Genomic DNA, 20963 nt, shown 5'->3' with positions numbered 1-20963 from the left:
TTTCATCTCTTTCGAAATCCATAAATGGTACAGAATTATAGATGCTGGGGAGTGAGTACCATGTTAAGATTTAACTGCCTGATGCGAGTAACTTATATACCTGAGACAGAGTTATTGGTTGGAACTTGGTAATCAAGGATGCCAAGTTGCATTTTGGACATTTTTAATATTGTACACTTGATATCTACAAAAATTTCAACTAGTAAAGATTTCAAAGGCAAAGTAATTGTCCAAAGCACAAAACCATATTTCCGAAATTAACAAGATATAACTTAACGACTTTGGACTTTAACAATCATGGTTATGTCTCTGGGGTGGTAATGAAAGGCTCAGAGTCATAGTGTAATAGAACACATACAGGGCCTTCTGCCCAATGAGTCTGTATTGGCCACGGTGCCCACCTGGTTAGTCCCAATATCTTGTATTCAGCCTGTAACCCTCTAAGCTCATCCCCTCCATGTTACTATCCAAGTGCTTTTTAGATGAGATTATTATATTTGCCTTAACCACTTTGTTCCATATACTCACCACCCTGTGTGTGAAGTTGCCCCCCATTTCCTTTTTAAATCTTTCCCCTCTCACCCTAAATCTATACCTCTACTTTTGGACTCCCCCACTATGGGGAAAAGGTCACATTATCTCACCTTATATATGTATCTCATAATTTTAAACATTTTTATAATGTGACCTCTTATTCTCCCACATTCCAAGGATGCTGCCTGGCTTCCTCCAGAGTTTTGTGTGTATTGCTTTGGATTTCCAGCATCTGTAGATTTTCTTGTGTTTGTGATATGCCAAGTATGTAACATAACTGTAACATAATGTCCCAACTCTTAAACTCAGTGCCTTGACTGTTGAAGGCCAAAGTGCCTGCAAGCAGATGAATCACAAGGTTGTATACAAGGCTGTATACATACTTCAATAACATATGTACAGTACTTTAAACTTTGACTTTGTACTACTAAGCCCCTCTGTTCCATTACACTCCCTGGTGCCCTGTCATTCATAGGATAAATCCTACATGGGTTTGACTTTCCAAAATGCATTATCTCACATTTATCTCTATGGAAATCCATTTGTCACTCTTTGGCAAAATCTCCTAACTGATTATCTGCCCCTGTAAATTAGGATAACCTTCTTCACTATCAACACCATCTCCTAACTTTGTGTCCTCCACAAACGCGTTGAACAAACCTTGTATACATGCAGCCAAATTATTTACATAAATAACAAAATACAATGGTCCCAATGCTGACTGCAGTGGGTATACCTCTACATACTAGCCTCCATTCTAAGAAACAGCCTTCAGCCTGCTTCCTACCTCCAAGCCAGTTTTGAATCCACCTGACTAGCTCTCCCTGAATTCCATGATACCTAACATTCCAGACCAGCTTAGCGTGCAGGACCTTGTCACTGAAGTACAGACGGGCGACATTCACGACCCTCTTTGGTTACCTCTTCAAAAAAAAACTCAAAAAAATGCCAAGCATGACTTTCCTTGCATAAAGCCACACTCCTGATAAATTCTATCTATCCAATGCCGATACATCCTCCCTTCCAGAAATTTCCCCATTAATGATGTCGGGCTGATCGGCCTGTAGTTCACTGGCTTGTTCTTGCTACCTGTCTTAGACAATGGAAAAGCACCAGCCACCTTCCAGTCTTCGGGAACTTCACAGTGACTAGCAATGAAACAAAGGGCCTCTACTATTTCTTAATTAGTCGCTCAAAAAAAAGCCAAGACTCCACTCTGTCAAGCTGTAGTGATATTTCCACCTTAATGAGCTGTAAGACTGCAAATACATCCTCCTTAGTAATATGAACATGTCTAAAATATTACCACTTGTTTTCCTTATCTCATCATCCACCATGATTTTCTCCTCCATAAGCAGAGAGGAAAAATATTCATTCAGTACCCCTCCCCCCTAATCTCTACAGCTCAAGACATAGGCAATCCTGCTAATTTCTATGGGGTCTCTCTCTCCCCAGCCTCCCTTTTACTTTTAATATAGCTATAGAACCTCTTGAGTTTTCCTTAAACCTATCTTGTGGATCCATCTCATACCCTGAATTTGCACTCTTGATTTCACACTTAATTTTTTTTTATGGTTCACAGGGGTTCACTCATTCCTGACTTCTAAATGCAATATGTGTTTCCTTTTTCTTGAACAGAGGCTTAATATCTTTTATCAGTCAAAGTTTACTAAGCTTGCCAGGTTTAGTCTTCACCTGAGCAGGAGCATACTAATCCTGGACATTTGATATCACACTCTCCAAGCTCTCCCGCTAACCATTCATTTCTTTTGCTTCAAGCAGGCTTACCCAAGCAACACACACAAAATGGTCATAGAACTCAGCGTCTATGGAAAAGAGCAAAAAGTCGGTGTTTCAGACCAAGACCTGAAACCTCCACTATTATTCCTACCATGGCAGCTGGGAAATTTATAATTTCTGGAATATTTAACAATGATCATAGAGATCACAGAGTTCCCACCCAGGGTATCAACTCAACTGATTTGATGGTTCCCCACTGGGGAAGGAAATGTGATGTCCTTACCCAGTCTGCACCCATATCCAACTAGAGTCTAATGCCAGGTTTGTCCCTTGTTATCTCCTCCTCTCTTACCGCTATGAAATTAAGACCAATTGCATGCACCCTACCTTTCCCCTGCTTTGAGTTGATTCCAAAGCTAACCCTGGAATCCTTTTAGATGATGTTACATGGTATCACAGCAACTGATGGACACCCATAGTGGAGGAGTTGATTTATTTTCAAAGTTTAAAGTAAATTTATTATCAAAGTGCACACCCACATGTTATCATATACAATCCTGAGATACATTTTCTTGTAGGCATATTCAATAAATCCATGACAGAATAATAACCATAATAGAACCAATGAAAGAGTGCATCAGCTTGGTGTTCGCCAGTGTGTAAAAGACAAGTAACTGTGCCAATACAAAGAGAAAGGATTGATAATAATAAAGTAATAAGCAATAACTATTAAGGACATGAGATGAAGAATCTCTGAAAGTGAGTCCACAGGTTGTGGGAACATCTCAGTGACGAGACAAGTGAAATTGACTGAAGTTATTCCCTTTGGTTCAAGAGCCTGATGGCTGAAGGGTAATAACTGTTCCTGAACCTGGTGGTGTGAGTCCTGAAGCCTGATGTAAATGCCTTCTTCCTAATGACAGCAGGAAGAAGACAGCATGTCCGGGGTGGTGGGGTTCCTGATGATTGATGAAACTCTCCTACAACTACACTTTGTGTAGATGAGCTCAGTGGTGGGGAGGGCTTTACCCATGATGGACTGCGCCATATCCACTACTTCTTGTAGGATTTTCCATTCAAGGTGTTTTCATACCAGCTTCTGTAGCATCTTTGGTTCCATTGCTCTCCTGGGAAGGAAACTTAGTGAATATCCCATTGCATTACTAGATTATGGAGGGAGGAGAACTGTCAAGACGCTACTGATATTCCTCAGATTTAACACAACAGTAGATTAAGGGCCTGTTTTGTGGCTTGATTTTGCACATCAGCATCAACAGTGCCCTTAACAGCTCCCTCTGAGACAGCAGGGTTTAGAGTTGGAAATCTGAATTAATAATCCAAAAAGTGTAAATTGAGTGTAAAGTGTAAAGTGTAAACACCGTCTCAGTTTTAGAATTATAGTGAAAGTGACCACTGAACTGCAAAACCAATGCTCTACCACCAGCCAGTACACAGCCAGTCTTTATATGGAATTGCAACATGTTATGTTGCCCGAAGTGACTCAGCAAACTACTGCCACTTAATTGGATTAAACCAGTAGTTCAAGAAAGACGAGCACTAAATTTCAAGGCAGAGATGGGCAATAAATTGCTGTCCTTCAAGCGAGCAGCTTGATAAAAACCTTGTACTTGTCAGACTGATACTAGCCATGCCCTGGATTGTTACGGGTTGTGACAGCCGCTGGTGACATCATCACTTGTCATCTGATGGGAAGAACTGAAGGACTCTGTATTCACCGAAGAGAAAAATGCCCATTCAATATCGATTTCACACAGACTGCCTTCAATTCAGAGGGCAACACTGTTACCAGGAAGCTTTGTAGAAAGAAGCTTTGTTTCGATAAATTAACCCACCGAAGTGCGGAGTGGGATTCATCATGAAGGAAGAAACCAGGTTGCGACAGGATGCAAAGTGTCTCAGAGTGTTTTGTGGAGACTGGCTTGGCTTACATTTAAGATGTTAGGCTTCCACGATGGGTTCACAGCACACTTTGGGAAATAAGTACAAAGAACAATTTGATACAGTAGAATGGAAGGAGAGCAAGTGAGTTTCCCCAGTGTCCCAATGATCACTGCCTAAACAGATGATCTAATCATTACTATTTTGGTGCATTTAGCGCATCTCTTAAAGTTTAGCAATGAATGCACTTGAAAGAAAATGCTTAGCTAATTGTGAAGTTGCTTGAGAGCCTTGAAGACACAAAAGTTAAACACAAGAAAATCTGCAAATCCAAAGCAACACACGCAAAATGCTGGAGGAACTCAGCAGGTCAGGCAGCATCCATGGAAATGAATAAACAGTCCATGTTTTGGGCCTGGACCCTTCTTCAGGACTAGAAAGGAAGAGGGAAGATGCCAGAATAAAATGGTGCTGGGAGGGGAAGGAGGAGAGCAGGAAGGCAATGGGTGAAGCCAGGTGGGTGGGAAAGGTAAAGGGCTGGAGAAGAAGGAATCTGATAGGAGAGGAGAGAGGGCCATGGGAGAAAGAGGAGGAGGGGGAGGTGATAGGCAGGTGAGAAGAGGTAAGAGGCCAGAGTAGGGAATAGAAGAATAGGGAAGGATTAGAGAAAAATACTTACTGGCAGGCGAAAGCAATGTTCCTGCCATTGGATTGGAGACTCCCAGGCGGAATACGAGGTGTTGCTCATCCACCGAGTGTGGCTTCATCATGGCACAAGAGGAGGCCATGGACCCATATGTTAGAATGGGAATAGAAACCATAAGTAAAATAGATGGCCATTGGGAAACTCTGTTTTTGGCAGATGGAATGGAGGTGTTTGTCAAAGCAGTTCCCCAAATCTCACTAACAAAGACGGGGCCACAGCAGGAGCACCAGATACAATAGACAACCTCAACAGATTCACAGGTACCTAGACAAACTGCTTAGGACCCTGACTGGAGGTGAATAGACAGCTGTATTATTTCTGTCACTTGCAGGGTCATGTTCCAGGAGGGAGATCAGTGGGGAGGGATGAATGGTCAAGAGAGTCATGGAGGGAGCCATCCCTGTGGAAAACGGAGAGTGATGAGGGAAGCAAAGATGTGTTTGGTGCTAGGATGGCAGATGCTGTGGAGAATGATATGTTGGATATGAAGGCTCATGGAGTGTTAGGTTAGGACAAAAAGAACTCTATCACTGTTAAGGCAGCAGGAAGATGGAGTGAGTGTGGATATCTGGAAAATAGAGGATACACAATAGTTGTAAGAAGGCAAGTCTCTCATTTTATGGGAAATATCAAGGTGAAAAAACCTAGCAGGAAGCTGGGAGTCTCATCTCTGGAGTGAATGGTTATGTAGATATGCCCAGTATCTGGGGCAAACAGGGTGCATGCTGAGTATAATTACTTCACCTTGCACTAGAGGCAGTGGAGATCCAACACAACTGAGGGACATGGACAATACAAAGTAAAAATTAAACAGCTGGAGGTACTCAGTGGGTCAGGCAGCACCATTGGAGGCAACTATTTGGTCAAAATATTGGTTCAAAACCCTACATCACACAATCCTGATGCAGAGCCCAACCATCTCTTTGCCTCCACAGACGTCACCATCAGAGATGCTGCTTGACCCACTGATCTCCATATTCCAGCATCTGCAGACTCTCCTGTTTCTGGAAAATAAAAAAAGTGATTGGAAGTTAAAGCAGGATTTATGATCCTTCTTCAAAAATTGTGATTAAGGAATTGAGATTTCTTTGCTTCAGCAAGTTTCCGGTCCATTCCAGTGTTGAGACATTCTGAAAGAAAGGGAAAACTGAGAGACTGAAGATTAGAGGAGCATGGAGAGCCCTCCAAGTATTTATCCAATTCTTCTTTGAAACATTACTGAAATTGTTTGTATCACAGTTTCAGGCAGTGCAAAGGAACATTTTGTTTAGTCGCACCTGTGTCTTTTGACAAATGCAGCAACAACTATCCACTATTTTCCTGGATAAGTCAACCCACGTCCTTTGGTTAGTGACCCTCCAACTTAGTGGGACAGTTGCAAATTCCTTAATTCCTCCTAATTTTAGAACATTTGAAAATAATTAAGATTTACTCACCTGGGGAGTTGAAGTGAATTGTGAATTAGCTTCTATTTTAAGCCTTTGCATTGCACATAAGGAGATCAAATTCACCTGGCAGCATACCAAGGTGAACGGAATTGGAACAGAAACAGATGCCGGAATTCCTGAGCAACACACACAAACACAAAATGCTGGAGGAACTCAGCAGGTCAAGCAGCATCTAAGAGCCAGCAGTGGATTGCTGGAATTGAATGTCACCTCTTATGCACACCAGAGCAGCTTGTATTAATTTAATAGTTTAAAGTGTTTTCATTTCCACACATACTGCCTGACCTGCTGAGTTCCTCCATTTGAGTATGTTGCCCTGAAATGGATCAGTGAACTTTGGAGCTCACATTTATGCAAGTGAAAGGAACAAGACCAGTTTACTAGCCCAATGCATTGTCTGGTCACATAATCTCAATCAGTATTTCATGAAAGATTTCCTTAGCTTGAAAGCCCATAATCTTCCACAGAGAATGCTCCTTGCTCCCTGTTGTGGCAGAATTGGCACATCCACAACCCAGTAAGACTGGAGACATCCTCGTGCATCATGCCTTTCCTGGGGAGGAGTGGTTAAGTGCAACTATTGCCACTTAGGACAGTAGGTTTAAAGAGGGCACAGTGCCTGTTTTGAGAAGATTAGATGAGATACCAAAGGGCTTCTGTGCTATGAGGGCTTAGATGACAGGTTAAGGGTCTTAAGAGTCTCAGATCGGTCAAAGCAGACTTGGGGGTCAGCTATCTGCTCTGACCATCAACTACCCATTTTTACTCTAATTCTACACTAACCTACTCTATTCTCCTCACATTATCATCAATTCCTCCTAGATTCTACTACTTATTAGCCTTGTAGAGGTCATTTACAGAGGCCAATTAACATACTTACTCATTTTTGGGATTTGGGAAGAAATCAGAGTATCTGGGGGAAACCGTGTGGTCACAGGGAGAAGGTCAGTGTAGGCAGCATACCAGAGATCAAGCACAAACCCAGGGTGCTACTAGGTACAACACCATGCCACCACATCAATGCCACGGTGCCATTTCTGTGCCACAGGGAACGTTGTAATGAAGGGCAAGCCACTGAGTATGAGTTCTACAAGAGTGTTTCATACAAAGTAAGAAATAAAGTAGGACTTTCCTTCGGAGATTCGGCATGTCATCAAAAACCTTGGCAAACAGATGTGTGGTGGAAAGTGTGCTGACTGGCTGCATTACAACCTGGTATGGGAACACCAAAGCCTTTGAGCAGAAAATCCTACAAAATGTAGTGGATTTGGCCCTGTACATCATGGGTAAAACCCTCCCAACCATTGAGCACACCTACATGAAACGTTGCTATAGCATCCATCGTCAAAGATCCTCACCACCCAGGCCATGCTCTTTTCTCGCTGCTGCCATTAGGCAGAAGGTACAAGTACCTCAGGACTCACACCATCAGATTCAAGAATAGTTACTACCCCTCAACCATCAGGCTCTTGAAGCAAAGGAGATAACTACACTCATTTAAGAACTCTTTTATCTTGTTATTTCATGCTCGTTATTTGTTGCTATTTATTTATTATCTGCATTTGCAGTTTGTTTAGTGTTTACTGTTCCTCATGTTTACAATTTACAGGTCCTGTTTACAGTTACTATTCTATAGATTTGCTAAGTATGCCTGAAAAAAAGAACCTCAGGATTGTACGTGGTGACATGTATGTACTCTGATAATAAATTTTACTTTGAATTTTGAACTTTGAAGGAATTAGAACAAACATGTTTTATGGATCAGGTCAATGGGCGTCAAAGACGTTAGAGTGATTTTTGGGTTTAGGTCATTTACATTTAGCAAATGGCTTTGGCTACCAGTCTTCTGCCTTTGAATATGTATTGTGAGTTTGATTTGGAACAATGTATTTCTAAAAGCTGTGGATCCCAGTCCAGACAATGCTGGCATATGTGGGATGGATGAAAATCAGGAGGTGTGAAGTTTGTATGTAGTTTCAAAAGAAAGCATTGTCTATACTTTGTAAATATGGGATTGTCCTTTGTGTTTAGCACGTAAATATCGAGCCCCACATTGGGCCAACAGATCTTTCCACTGTGAGTGTCTCCATATGATGACTGCCGTACAAATAAAGAAGTTTCTTTGTATCTACCGGTAATTTTCTCCACTGACTTCATTCACGCAAAAACAAAGGGGACAGCACTCCAGTGGTTACAGTCATACCTCATGCAGAAGAAAGCAGTTGTAATTACCAGATTTCAATCATTCAGGACATCCGAGCATAGCAGTGTCCTAAGCTCAACCATTTCCATCTTCCTTCTGCCGTAAGTCAGATGTTTGGTGATGACTGTAAAATTTTGAATTCTGTTTGCTTCTCTTCATAAAATAAAGCAGCCCTTACCTGAATCTGTGAAAACCTAGACAGCATTCAGGCATGGAGTCATTAGTAGCAAGAAAAAATATGAGAAATTTGAGCTCAGGAACCTCTAAAAATTAATGTACAGATGAAGCAAGAGGCATGCTGGACTTTATTGAAAAAGTATTTGAACCTAAGAATAAAGACACCTTACTGAAATGAAGAGCCCTGCTAAGGGGTCTCTCTATCTGAGGACATATTGTTATCGAATTTAGCTAGAAATAGGGTTAGAGACTCAAACTAAAGAGCAGCCATTCAGAACTGAGATGAAAATAAATTAACATGCAGAAAATAGTGGATTATCTACTCAAGTGGAAGCTCAGTCACTGAATAGATTTAAGAAAGAGGTTGACTTTTGGATGTTAAAATAAATCATGTGATGTGGGGTTAGTGCAGGCAAAATATGCAGCCATGATATTGAAAAACAAAACAGACAGGAGGCACAAAATGGGCCACTCCTGCTTCTTTTTCTTATGTCCTTAAATGCCACAGAACAGCCAGCCAACAACATTTCCAGTAACTATCTAACCACCTAGCCTCAACATGCAATGGCTTTTACCACTGGGAATCCTCCAGAATCCCAGGGATCCCCACTGGTCAGAAACTCAACTGCATCAGGCACATAAGTACTAAACCAAAATACAGCCCAGAGTCTGGGTATCCTGCAACAAGTGGCTCACCTTCTAATGACCCAATGCTTTCCTGCCTTCACAGGCACAAGTCAAGAATACACTGACGCACAACTACATTTGGCTAGATGCAGAACAACAATATTCAAAAAAACTCAACATCGTCCAGGAGAGGGCAGCCCATAAGATGCTCTGACCCTAAATATTAACTGCCTCCACCACTGGCACACAGTGGCTGTGGTATGCAGCATCTACAACACGTACTGTGGTTAGTCATGGGGCTGCTGCCACAACATCTACTAAAGGCATAACCTCTCCAGCAACAGGTACAAGAACAGCGTGTGCATGGGATCGCCACCACCTACAGGTACCCCTGCAAGCCTTACATCTTCCTGATTCAGAAATACAGCTTCATTCCTTCATAACACTGTGTTTAAATCCGCCAGTACTGTGAGAGCAAAAGTATTAAAAGGATTATAGTGCTTCAAGGCGAGTGCTCACTGCCTCCTTCTCAAAGGCAGTTAGGGATGGAGATGACCATGGTCCTAGCTATGTAAGTCTACATCCCACAATTAAAAGAATTACTTTTTGTCTCAGAGATTTTTAACACAGATTTTTTCCAGCCCCCCCCCCCCCCATGGGGATGTTTCTTATCTGGAATGATCTATCAGTGGGGGTAGGACAAACAGATACAATTATGATGTTTAAAGGTATATCTAGAGATTTCGTGAGCTGCCTGCAACATGCCATCATGTATCACCAGTGCCATCTTTGTAAAGGTATATAGACAGGAAAGGCATAAAGGGATCTGGAAAAATGGGATTGGCAATGATAAATACAACTGTCAGCATGGATGAGGTGGGCTGGCAAGGCCGGTGTACGTCTCTGTAATTTTATAATCCGATGAGCTGAAGCAATATTGAGGCAGCGTCACAGAGGGGTAACACAATCCAATGTGCGTCATCTTGATACACTTCAAGCACACAATGTGACAAAGCGGTGATGAGGACTGTGCAACAGCACGATGATTACAATGTTGGGCGACAGTTTTAAATAGCATCAGACAGCTCCGCTCTTAAGCAGTCGTGACTAATGTGCATTAGAGAATAGCAGCAAAATATTAGACCAAATAGGGTTAGAAAGAGGGAATTTCAGACCACATTGAGGGGTATGGGAACCACGTAAACTCAAGTGTAGCTTTAGACAATAAACAGATCATCATAAAAGGCAGATCTTTTATGGGATTAGCCTCTGACCTTCTATGACTATTCTGAACTCAATGCCCCGACAGTAAAGTTTATCAGTCCTAGAGTAAACTAACCAAACAATTTGGCAGTGAGCATAGATATAGCAGAGAGACTTTGAGTCCTGCTGAAATCACTTCACAGTAGGAAGGGAGGCAGGGACTCAGGAACATCAGAGTCAACACTAGTATGGGTTTACTCATCTGATTGGAATCCAAGGGTTTATATGTCTGACTAATTATTTCCACTGGATTCCCAAACGGAGGTAGATCTTCAGTTATAATTTTTGTTCTTTCATTGGACTGTGACCCTTGCTGGTGGCACAGATCTTCATTGTTTTGGCCTCTCTAATATCAGTGCTTTTAATTGTTCTACATTTAGCAGCCTTGCTCTTAGCTCCTTTGGTTTGACAGCGCAGAATATGCAAAGTCATCATTGCCTTCAATAAAATTAGACAGTGCTGGAAACTCTCAACAGGCCAGGCAGCTAGAGGGGAATCATGGTTGCACCTAGCCCAGGATTTCCAAATGGAATCTTCTACTCCCATAACCTGGAGGAGCAGCCAATAAGATGGATCAGTTGATAGGAGACATAAGCTTTCTCAAAAGAGAAACAAGTGTTAGGATTAATAGGTTGAAGGCGAGAGGGGAAAAATCTAAAAGAAGACAGGAAGGCTAGATCTTCCACAGGGAGGGTAGGTATATGGAAGAAGCTGCCAGAGGAAGCGATGGAGATGGGTACAATTAAAACATTTAAAATACATCTGGAGAGGTGCATGAATAGGAAAAATTTATGGCGATACAGGACTAATGCAAGCCACTGGCACTAGCTCGATGGTTGGCATAGATGAGCTGGACCAAAGGGTCTTTCTCCATGATGTATGTCTCTGTGACATTGTACCTCTTGGGAAGTAAGGGGTTAAGAATCATCTTAATTAAGACCTCAAATCAAATTGTTGAAAATAACTGGGAGGATGAACTTGGGACTGTTTCCTGGAGCTACACGTCATGGAGGCGAGAACATTTTTTTGAAACTTTATGTACTAAGGCAGAGTTAATTAAAAATCTCACATCAGATATTCCCCAGTGAAGACTGATAGTACTATTTTTGAGAACAACGTTTAAATATGAAATTACTCTTAAATAAAGTTATAAATGCATGAATGAGAGACGGCTTGGAGATAATGAAGGCAATTAAATCAAATGCTGGTAAATGGGCAATAGCAGACACAAAAATATTTTGCTATGTTTAACATGCATTGCTCCTTTGAGAAACAAAATAACTCTGGTTGAAAAATGAATGATCCGGAACAAACCTTAAAGATAGAGATAGAATTTAATTAAAATTTAGAGGTATAGTATTGCCTAATGATTTAGGGAGTTTAATGGAAGAAGTAACAAATCGTAAGAAAATTACAATGAGGAAGAAGATAATTGAGTTGCAGAAATATTAAAAAGAAACTGACAAGCTTCTATAATGTACGTAAATGAAGAAAGCAGCTAAAGTTAGCTTGGCTCCCTGAAGAGAAAGGATATAATGCGGAATGACTAAATGGCTGAGAAATTATCTTAGTCATTTGGATTTTCCTTCCACAAAGCAGAAGACAAAATAAACAAAACAAAAACAACAGGGCACACAATAAAAGTGAGGAATTTAAAGTACTTAAATGACAGAAAATAATCAACAATAATATTTGGATCATAAATGGAGTGGGTGATGAATTAATTGTGAGTTTTGAAAGCGCCCAGAATTCTAGTTGAAAGAAGTAAATGCTAAAAGTCCATTCAAGATAGAAGGAAAACTTGACTTCAGTTCCTGCATGCAGAGTATTGAATATGGAATGGTTACGTGGCGACCCATTTCCTGGCGCATCTGAACCGACTCACAATTAGATAGCCTACGGGGGTTTGCGAGCACAGAGCTTTGGAGCCTCTGCGCCATGGGGGGCCGGTTGAGGGAGGCTTAAAAGTGAGGCTGAAGTTTTCGAATAAAGTTTTTTACTTCGACTGCAGTTACCGACTCCGTGTCGTAATTTTAGCGCTGCGTGTAGCACACCGCTACAGTACAGCATTTTCTCAGGAGCTTTTACACTTTATTCTGCATTGTGACTGTTGTGCCTCATGCTCATGCACTGTGAAGTGATTTGATCTGTTTAACAGTATACAAGGCAAGCTTTTCACTGTATCTTGGTACATGTGATAATAAAAAAATGTGCATACACAGTGCAGTGTAAAAGTCTTAAGCATATGTACTAGGGTGCCTAAGACATTCGCACAGTACTGCACTTGTGAATGTGCAGCAGAGAGTGAGTTTGTAAATCTGGAGAGAGCAAAGGATGTTAGGAATGGTGAGAGTGTGTGCCGTGGGAGGGGTGTGGGACAGGTGGAAGAGAAGGAGTGCCAGGAGCAGGGATGTGGCAGACACACCCAGTCCTGAGTGATTAAGGCAAGGATATTTGGTTCCAAAGAATTGGTTTATTGATCATTACAGAATGTCTCTTTGGTGCTTCCTGCTCCCTCTCCTCTCCCTTCCCCTTTTCCCAACCGTGATTCCCCTCTCCCTGCTCCATTCCCACTCCACAATAGAGACCCAGATCAGAATCAGGTTTATCATCAATCACATAGGTCACAAAATCTGTTTTTCTTTTAAATGACAACAGTACAGTGCAATACATAAAATTACTACAGTATTGTGCAAAAGTCTCAGGCACCCCAGCTATATATATGCACTGAGGACTTTTGCACGGTAGTGTCACCATATACAATCCTTTTGTTCATTTTGTTGTGGGCATACTGCTCTGAACCAGATGGACGAACAACCAATGTGCAAAAGTGAACAAAATGTGGAAATACAAAAGTAAATAATAAATAAATAGATAAGCTATAAATATCAAGGACATAAGATGAAGAGCCGTTGAAAGTAAGTCCATAGGTTGTGGGAACAGTTCAGTGAAGGGGTGAGTGAAGTTGAGCCACTGGTTCAAGACCTGATGGTTGAGCCTGGTGATTTGAGTCCGGAGCCTCCTATACCTTCTTCCCGATGGCAGCAGCCAAAAGAAAGCATGGCCTAGGTGGCTGGGGTCCCTGATGATGGATGCAGCTTTCCTGCTACAACATTCCGTGTAGACATGCTCAATAATTTCTTATCTACGTACATTAGAAACTGTTAGCAGTAAAAGAACAGGTTCTTCAGCCCACGATGTTGTGCTAAACTAAATAAACTAATTAAATGTCTAACTAAACTAATCCCTTCCACCTACACAAAATCCATATTCTCTTCTTTCTGCAAGTGCTTTCAAGAGTCTTTTGATTGCTCTATCATATACCATCACCACCCAGCTGTGGCAGCACATTCCAGGTACCCCTCACTCTCTGCGTTAAAGAAAATCTTGCCCCACATATCGCCTTTGAATCTACCCCTTCTCAGCTTAAATGCAGAGGGGATAACTTCGCTCACCCCAAAACTGATCTGATTCCACAAGCTGTGGATTCACTTTTAAGGATTTTACAAATTGTTCTTGATTTTTATTGTTTATTTGTTTATTTTTATTATTTTCTTTCTTGTATTTGCACAGTTTGTTGCCCTTTGACATTAGTTGTTTGCCTGTCTTTGTCATGTGCGGTTTTTCATTAATTCTGTTGTGTTTCTTAGTATTTATTGTGAATGTCTGCAAGAAAATGAATCTGATATGTATATACTTTGAAAATAAATTTACTTTGAACTCTACTCTAGGCAGCATCCTGGTAGACCTCTTCTGCACCCTCTCTGAAGCCTCCATATCCTTCCTGTAATAGGGTGAGCAGAATTGATTGCAATATTCCAGATACAGCCTAAACATAACCTTATAAAACTGCAACATAACTTCTCAACTTTTGAACTCATTGCCTTAATTAATAAAGACAAGCACGTTATGTGCCTTCTTTACCAGTCTAACAACCTGTGCAGCCACTTTCAAGGTGCTGTGGTCTTGGACTCCAAGATCCCTCTTAAGGGTCTTGCCATTAACTGTATACTGCCCCTTTACATTTAAACTCCCAAAGTACCACCCTTCACACTTCGCTAGTTTAAACTCCATCTACCACTTCTCTGTCCATATCTGAAACTGATCTCTCTTTAGAAAATCTTCTACACCATTCACAACATCACCAATCTTTGTATCACTGGTGAACTTACCAGCCCACCCATCCACGTCTTCATCCAAGTCATCAATATAAATCACAAACAATTTGAATCCCTGCGGAATGCCACTACTCACAAACCTCCATCAGAATACATCTCATTGATGACCAACTACCCTCTGCCTTCAGCAAGTCCAAACAACAAAGACGCTGTGGATCAGTTATGGTAAAGCTGCTGAAAAACAGCAATAAGGAAGTTCTAACATGCCAATTTGCTAACCACAACACTGATAAGGGCACAGGAAAAAGGTTTGTCAAATCTAGGAGAATTTTTTTTTAGACTGTAATCATGGAGAAATTCATGATTCTAGTGTCTTCTGACTTTCAATGTATTTTGATGAATTGTTTCATAAATGAAATGCTGTTTCACAGACTAAATGGCTCAACATAGCACAATAATATTATTGTATGGGTTTGTAGGGTAATGTAATGGGTGACAGATGACACATACTGTTCAAAATAGAAACTGTTCTACTTAATTCACAAACACTTTCATTGAGCTGTTGTTTTCACTTTAAGAGATTGTGTCTTACGTACTGATGTCAGTGCAAGGTGACTGCTTTTGGTTTGATTGTAAAGGAAACAAAGTGCTGCAGCTTTTTTTAAGCACATAAAATGACTTTTGTATGTTTTATTCACAGAATCCTGCATTGGTGACAATGACGCTCTCGGATGATTCCAGAGTTACTCAATGTCGACTAATACAGTCACTTTAAAGATGCCAGACTTTTGGGAGCAGCATGGTTTTCTCAAGCTTTGACAGTGCCAGGACATCGGGGCATCAGAGGTCTGTGGACACTGTGGGTTCCAGTTGCCAGAGTCATCTTTTAGTCATTATGGACACCCTTCCAGTGCAATGCTTCCTGTGTGGCAAAATTGCTCAAGCGAGTTTGCTGCCAGCATTGTCCATTGATTCTAAGGCAGAGAGTGAGGGGCCCACACTGGAGGCTGCCCATGGCAACGGGATCCAGACTTATGGGACACAATGTGTGATGCACTGCTTCAGTGGATGACACTACACGTGGGTCTCTGTCCTTGCTGAAGTTGTTAGATGCAGACTCCCTGCGCATCCCAAAGGATTGGTAGTAGATTTTAAGAACTGCTGCTTGTGGACGCAAAGGACTTTAGATCAATACCCTGTACCCCCAATAAGTTCCCCTTGTCTAGTTCATGCACCACAATATGAGAATTCACTTGCCTGCCAGGCAAATTTCTAAACCTCACCAAGCCAGCATTTTCCGCTAGAGTCACAAAGCATGCAGTCCAGCACCATGTTTCCACAACTTGCTTGCTGGTCCATGCCCGTGCGCATAGACTGGACTCAGAAAAACTCACCAGCATGAAGGCTGAGTATGCTAAAGAGGACTTAATCAAGGGCTACCATCAGGTGCCTATGTGCACTGAGGACATTCCCAAAACTGCTGTAATAACCCTATTTGAGTTTCTGGACACGCTGTTGGGCTGAAAAGTACAGCACATTTGATTGAGAGCTTCTCGATCTCTATCTGACCACCATTTTCACTTTCTTCTGGAGGGTTGGCGTTTCACAGCGGTCATTGGCCACAAACTCCTCGTGCCCACGATGGCCAAAGCGTCAGACCCTTGGTCTGCACGACAGCAATGCTACCTGGCCTACATTCACGACTGATACACATCGAAGGGAAAAATAATGCTGTGGCTGTTTGCCTCTCACGGCCCACCATTGATGCCATACACGGGGCTGACTATGCCGGCATGGCAGCCAACCAAGCTACCAACCCAGAGGTTCAAACCTGCAGGACAGCAGGACAGATGTCAAGGTCAGGGATGCAGGAGTTTCTCTCCTACGTAATGTCTCAACTGGTTGCCCTCGTGCTATAGTGCCTACAGACTGGTGGAGTATTGTTTTTAACTCCATCCATGGCCTCTTGCATCCGGCAGGACGGCTGCACAGAAATTGGGTTCTTTAAAGTTTATGTGGCACAGCTTAGAAAGGACATGCGAGGTTGGTATGCAGCCGGTGTTGTGTGTCAGCAGGCGAAAATTAATCATCACATTCGGGCACCATCGGCACCTTTTGAGGCTGCTGAGTGACGGTTTGACCACATCAATGTGGACCCTGTTGGTCTTCTCTTAGAGTTAACCGTGGCTACTGGTGTTCATCAACCCCTGGGTTGCTCGGTTCAGCATGCCATCTATAATTACTTCTGACCACGGTCCCCAATTCACCTCAGACCTCTGCGCTGCAATGGCCCAGAACCTCGGCATTAAATTGCATTGCACCACAGTGTATCACCTGCAGTTTCACTGCTCTGAGGGCCTCCCTGATGGACGTATATTGGTACGATCATCTCCCATGGGTCCTGCTGAGTTGGTGTATGGGGTGATTTTATCCCTGATGCCACCACCAGGTCAGCGTCTCAGCAGCGTTCCACCCTCTTCAGAAAACTCAATTCTTTTACACCTCCCATCATGGCATAGAGCACTCTTGGGTCCAGTTGACCTACGTACTACCTCATTCGCTTTTGCTCACCATGATGTACATCAACACCCCTTAAGCCCCCTCTTAGGCTCCTTTGCGTTGGCCCAATTCTCATTTTTTGGAATGAGGCAAAAAGACTTTTATTGTAGATAGGAAGGGTAAGATTGAGGAGAGATTTGATAGAGCTGTACAAAATTATGAGGGAGATAGGTTTGGTAAATGCAAGCAGGCCTTTCCCACTGAGGTTGGGTGGGGCTACAACTAGAGGTCATGGGTTAAGGGTGAAAGGTGAAAAGTTTAAGGGGAACATGAAGGGAAACTTCTCCAGTCAGAAGGACATGAGAAAATGGAATGAGCTGCCAGCACAAGTAGTGCACGTGAGATCAATTTTGACAGTTGAGAAGGTTGGATGGGTACATGGGTGGTAGGGATATGGAGGGTTTGGTCCTGGTGCAGACTGATGGGAGTAGGCAGTTTAAATGGTTTGGCACAGGCTAGATGGGCCAAAGGGGCTGTTTCTGTTCTATACTGTTCAATGATTCAATGAGTCTATGTAAACCTGAATGTATTTCTGTAAATCCCCTTAACCTGGCCCATCAAGATCGGGATGGTCCCAGTGCCATACCCTCTGCATCACAGCATGACCATGTGTGTGTCAGCACACCCTTGGTCAAGCCAGAGGCACCTGCTGTTACTCCAACCAAGGCATGTAGGACCCGAGCCAGGCTGTTTTTGTGAATTCTGGGGTGGGAGTGGCCTGTGTGGGATAATGTAATGGGTTAATGGATAACACATGACACATATTGAAACTGTTCTAATTCACAAACACCAACACTGAGTTGTGTTCATTTTAAGAGACAATGTCTGACATAACGACATCAGTGTAAGGCAACTGCTTTTGGTTTTGTTCCTAATGGAAGTAAAGTGCTGTGGCTTTTGTTAAGCACGTAAAACACTCATATGTCTTATTCACAAAATCCAACAAGTTGGAGGCTATCCAACAACCAAACAGTAAAGTGTAGAAATAAAGATGCTCTTTTATTTTGGCAGTGGATCGGTGCTATACCACCAGTGATATACAATTTATATTAATGACTCTGATGACATTCTGAGGGTATCACATCCAAGTTGGTTGCCACTGGTAACCTATGGGAAAGTAAATTTAATGGACGACTGGGATGTCTTTAAATCATATACAAACTCCTAGGTGCATGGAGCATACTATGGGAAGAATTGAAAATTAGGAACATATTTCAAATGATGAAACCAGTAAATGTAAGAGTTCAGAGGGATGTGCTTTCCCATACAGAAAACACAAGTTATGTGCCAATTCAACAAACTATTGGGAAGCCTGATGGCTAATTGGCTTTTATTGTGAGGTGGTTGTAGTGCAGCAGTTGGGAAGTCTAGTTGCAATTGCACAGGACTTGAGACGCCACACCTGGAAGCTGATGTGCTGTGTTCCATGCCTGAGGAGCAGAGTATATACATTCATGGCTCCCAGATAGTGAAGCAGATCGCACTAAAAATCCAGCAGGACCTGGACAATATCCAGGCTTGGGCTGACAAGTGGTAAGTACCATTCGAGCCATGCAAGTGCCAGGCAATGACCATCTCCAACAAGGGAGGCTCGAACCAACATCCCTTGGATTCAGTGGCACCACCATCACTGAATCGCCTACTATCAACATCCTGGGGGTTACCATTGACAGGACACTGAACTGGTCTAGCCATATAAACACGATGGCTTCCAGAGCAGGTCAAATGCTAGGAATCCTGTGCCGTGTAACTCACCTCCTGACTCCCCAAAGTCTGTCCACCAGCTACAAGCTCAGGCCAAGAGAGTAATGGAATACTCGCCACTCACCTGGATGAGTGCAACTCCATCAACAGTCAAGAAGCTTGACAACATCCAGTACAAGGCAGCACACTTGATTGGTACCCCTTCCACAAGCATCCAATCCCCCCATCATTGATAAACAGTTGCAGCAGTGTGTGCTACCTACAAGATGCACTGCAACAACACACCAGAGTTCCTAAGCAGCACCTTCCAGATCCACGATTACTTCCATGCAGAAGGATGAGAACAGCAGGTACCTCAGAACACCACCACTTGGAAACCCCCCTCCAAGTCACTCACCATCCTGACTTGGAAATATATCGCTGTTCCTTTATTGTCGCTGGGTCAGAATTCCCTCCCTAACAGCATGAGGGTGTACCTGCACCTCAGGGGCTGCAGCAGTTCAAGAAAACAGCTCGTCACCACCTTCTCAAGGGCAACCTGGGATGGGCAATAAATGCTGGCTTAGCTGGCGACACCCACATCTGGTAAATGAATAAATTTTTGTTAAAACTTGACATAAAGGCAGTGTGATCTAGGTTTACTAGATTTATGCTTAGGCTGAGTGATGATGCAGTGAGGAAAAATTGAGAGGAGTTGGCCAGTGCTCAGTGGAGTTCAGAAGAATGAAGTCATCTCATTTCCTTTAATTGCCTGTGGACATCAGTAATGTATCCATTTAATGTCCAGGTTGTGGTGAGTGCCTTCCTGACTGGCATTTGCACTCAGGCACGCGGAAGGGTGGTGTGCCGCTCTACTCCTGTCTGCTAATTAGAAGACAAACACGCTGCAGCACTAGTTTTTGAGGTCCTGTGGCAAATTATTTCCCTAAAAGATATTAATAAATCAAAAGTTTTATGCAGTCACCATCCTAGTCCTCATTGCAAATTTATGTAGTTAACCCTTTGTGGCTGCATTGGGAAATTGGGACTCCATGTCACTGGACCAATAGTCCAAAAGTCTGGGATTGCAGTTCGGTAACATAAACAATATGCTTCTTCCCCTCCATGGACAGAAGAGATGCTGAGAGGTTAGTCTGTCTGAAATGTCTGGCAGCAGGGTAAGGTACTAGCCATCTGGGACTGAAATTATTTAATCATTCTTTATCCAAAGCTCTCTTAATCAGAGTTGTGGGTCTCCAGTCACTGAAATTAATCATTTGCGGGATAAGTGTGCCACTGATAAGACCAGAATTTCATGCCCATCTGTAACAGCCCTTGGACTGAATGTTTGCTGGGCTATTTTGGGGAGCACTTAATAGTTAGCCACACTCTGCAGTAGCAAAGGGGCCAGTCGACGCTTCAGCCGAGACTCTTCATCAGAACCGAATGCTCCTAGGCCATCTTAGGGAGCACCTCACAGTCAACCACACTCTCTACAAAGAGGTCAGACTGGATGGGCCCAACAAGTCATTAGTTTCTATATTATGTAACCTCATGCAACATTTATTCTTATCCATAGATGCTGCCTGGCCTGCTGAGTTCATCCAATATTTTGTGTGTAGTACTTTGATTTCTAGCATCTGCAGATTTTCTCTTGTTTGTCATCACAGGTAAAGCATTTTTCATTAATAGAAGAAGAAAATGGATTGCTTCTTGTTATGATCCAACCTTCAGAAGTTCTGACATAAGAGGGTGAGGGAATGGGATGAACGTAAGAGAGTGAGGGAATGGGATGAACATAAGAGAGTGAGGGAATGGGATGAACATAAGAGAGTGAGGGAATGGGATGAACATAAGAGAGTGAGGGAATGGGATGAACATAAGAGAGTGAGGGAATGGGATGAACATAAGAGAGTGAGGGAATGGGATGAACGTAAGAGAGTGAGGGAATGGGATGAACGTAAGAGAGTGAGGGAATGGGATGAACGTCAGAGGGTGAGGGAATG

General features: G+C 42.6%; 1 protein-coding gene across 1 annotated transcript in view; it reads right to left on the bottom strand.

Moving 5' to 3' along the window:
• Positions 1 to 20963, bottom strand: part of ppp1r14d (protein phosphatase 1 regulatory inhibitor subunit 14D) — a 56686-nt gene that overhangs the window by 23462 nt on the left and 12261 nt on the right. The window lies entirely within an intron of this gene.

This window comes from Hypanus sabinus, chromosome 2, assembly GCF_030144855.1.
Source record: "Hypanus sabinus isolate sHypSab1 chromosome 2, sHypSab1.hap1, whole genome shotgun sequence".
Classification (NCBI taxonomy): Eukaryota; Metazoa; Chordata; class Chondrichthyes; order Myliobatiformes; family Dasyatidae; genus Hypanus; species Hypanus sabinus.
Note: the sequence above shows the minus strand (reverse complement) of the source record. Positions and strands in the feature narration are given on the sequence as shown.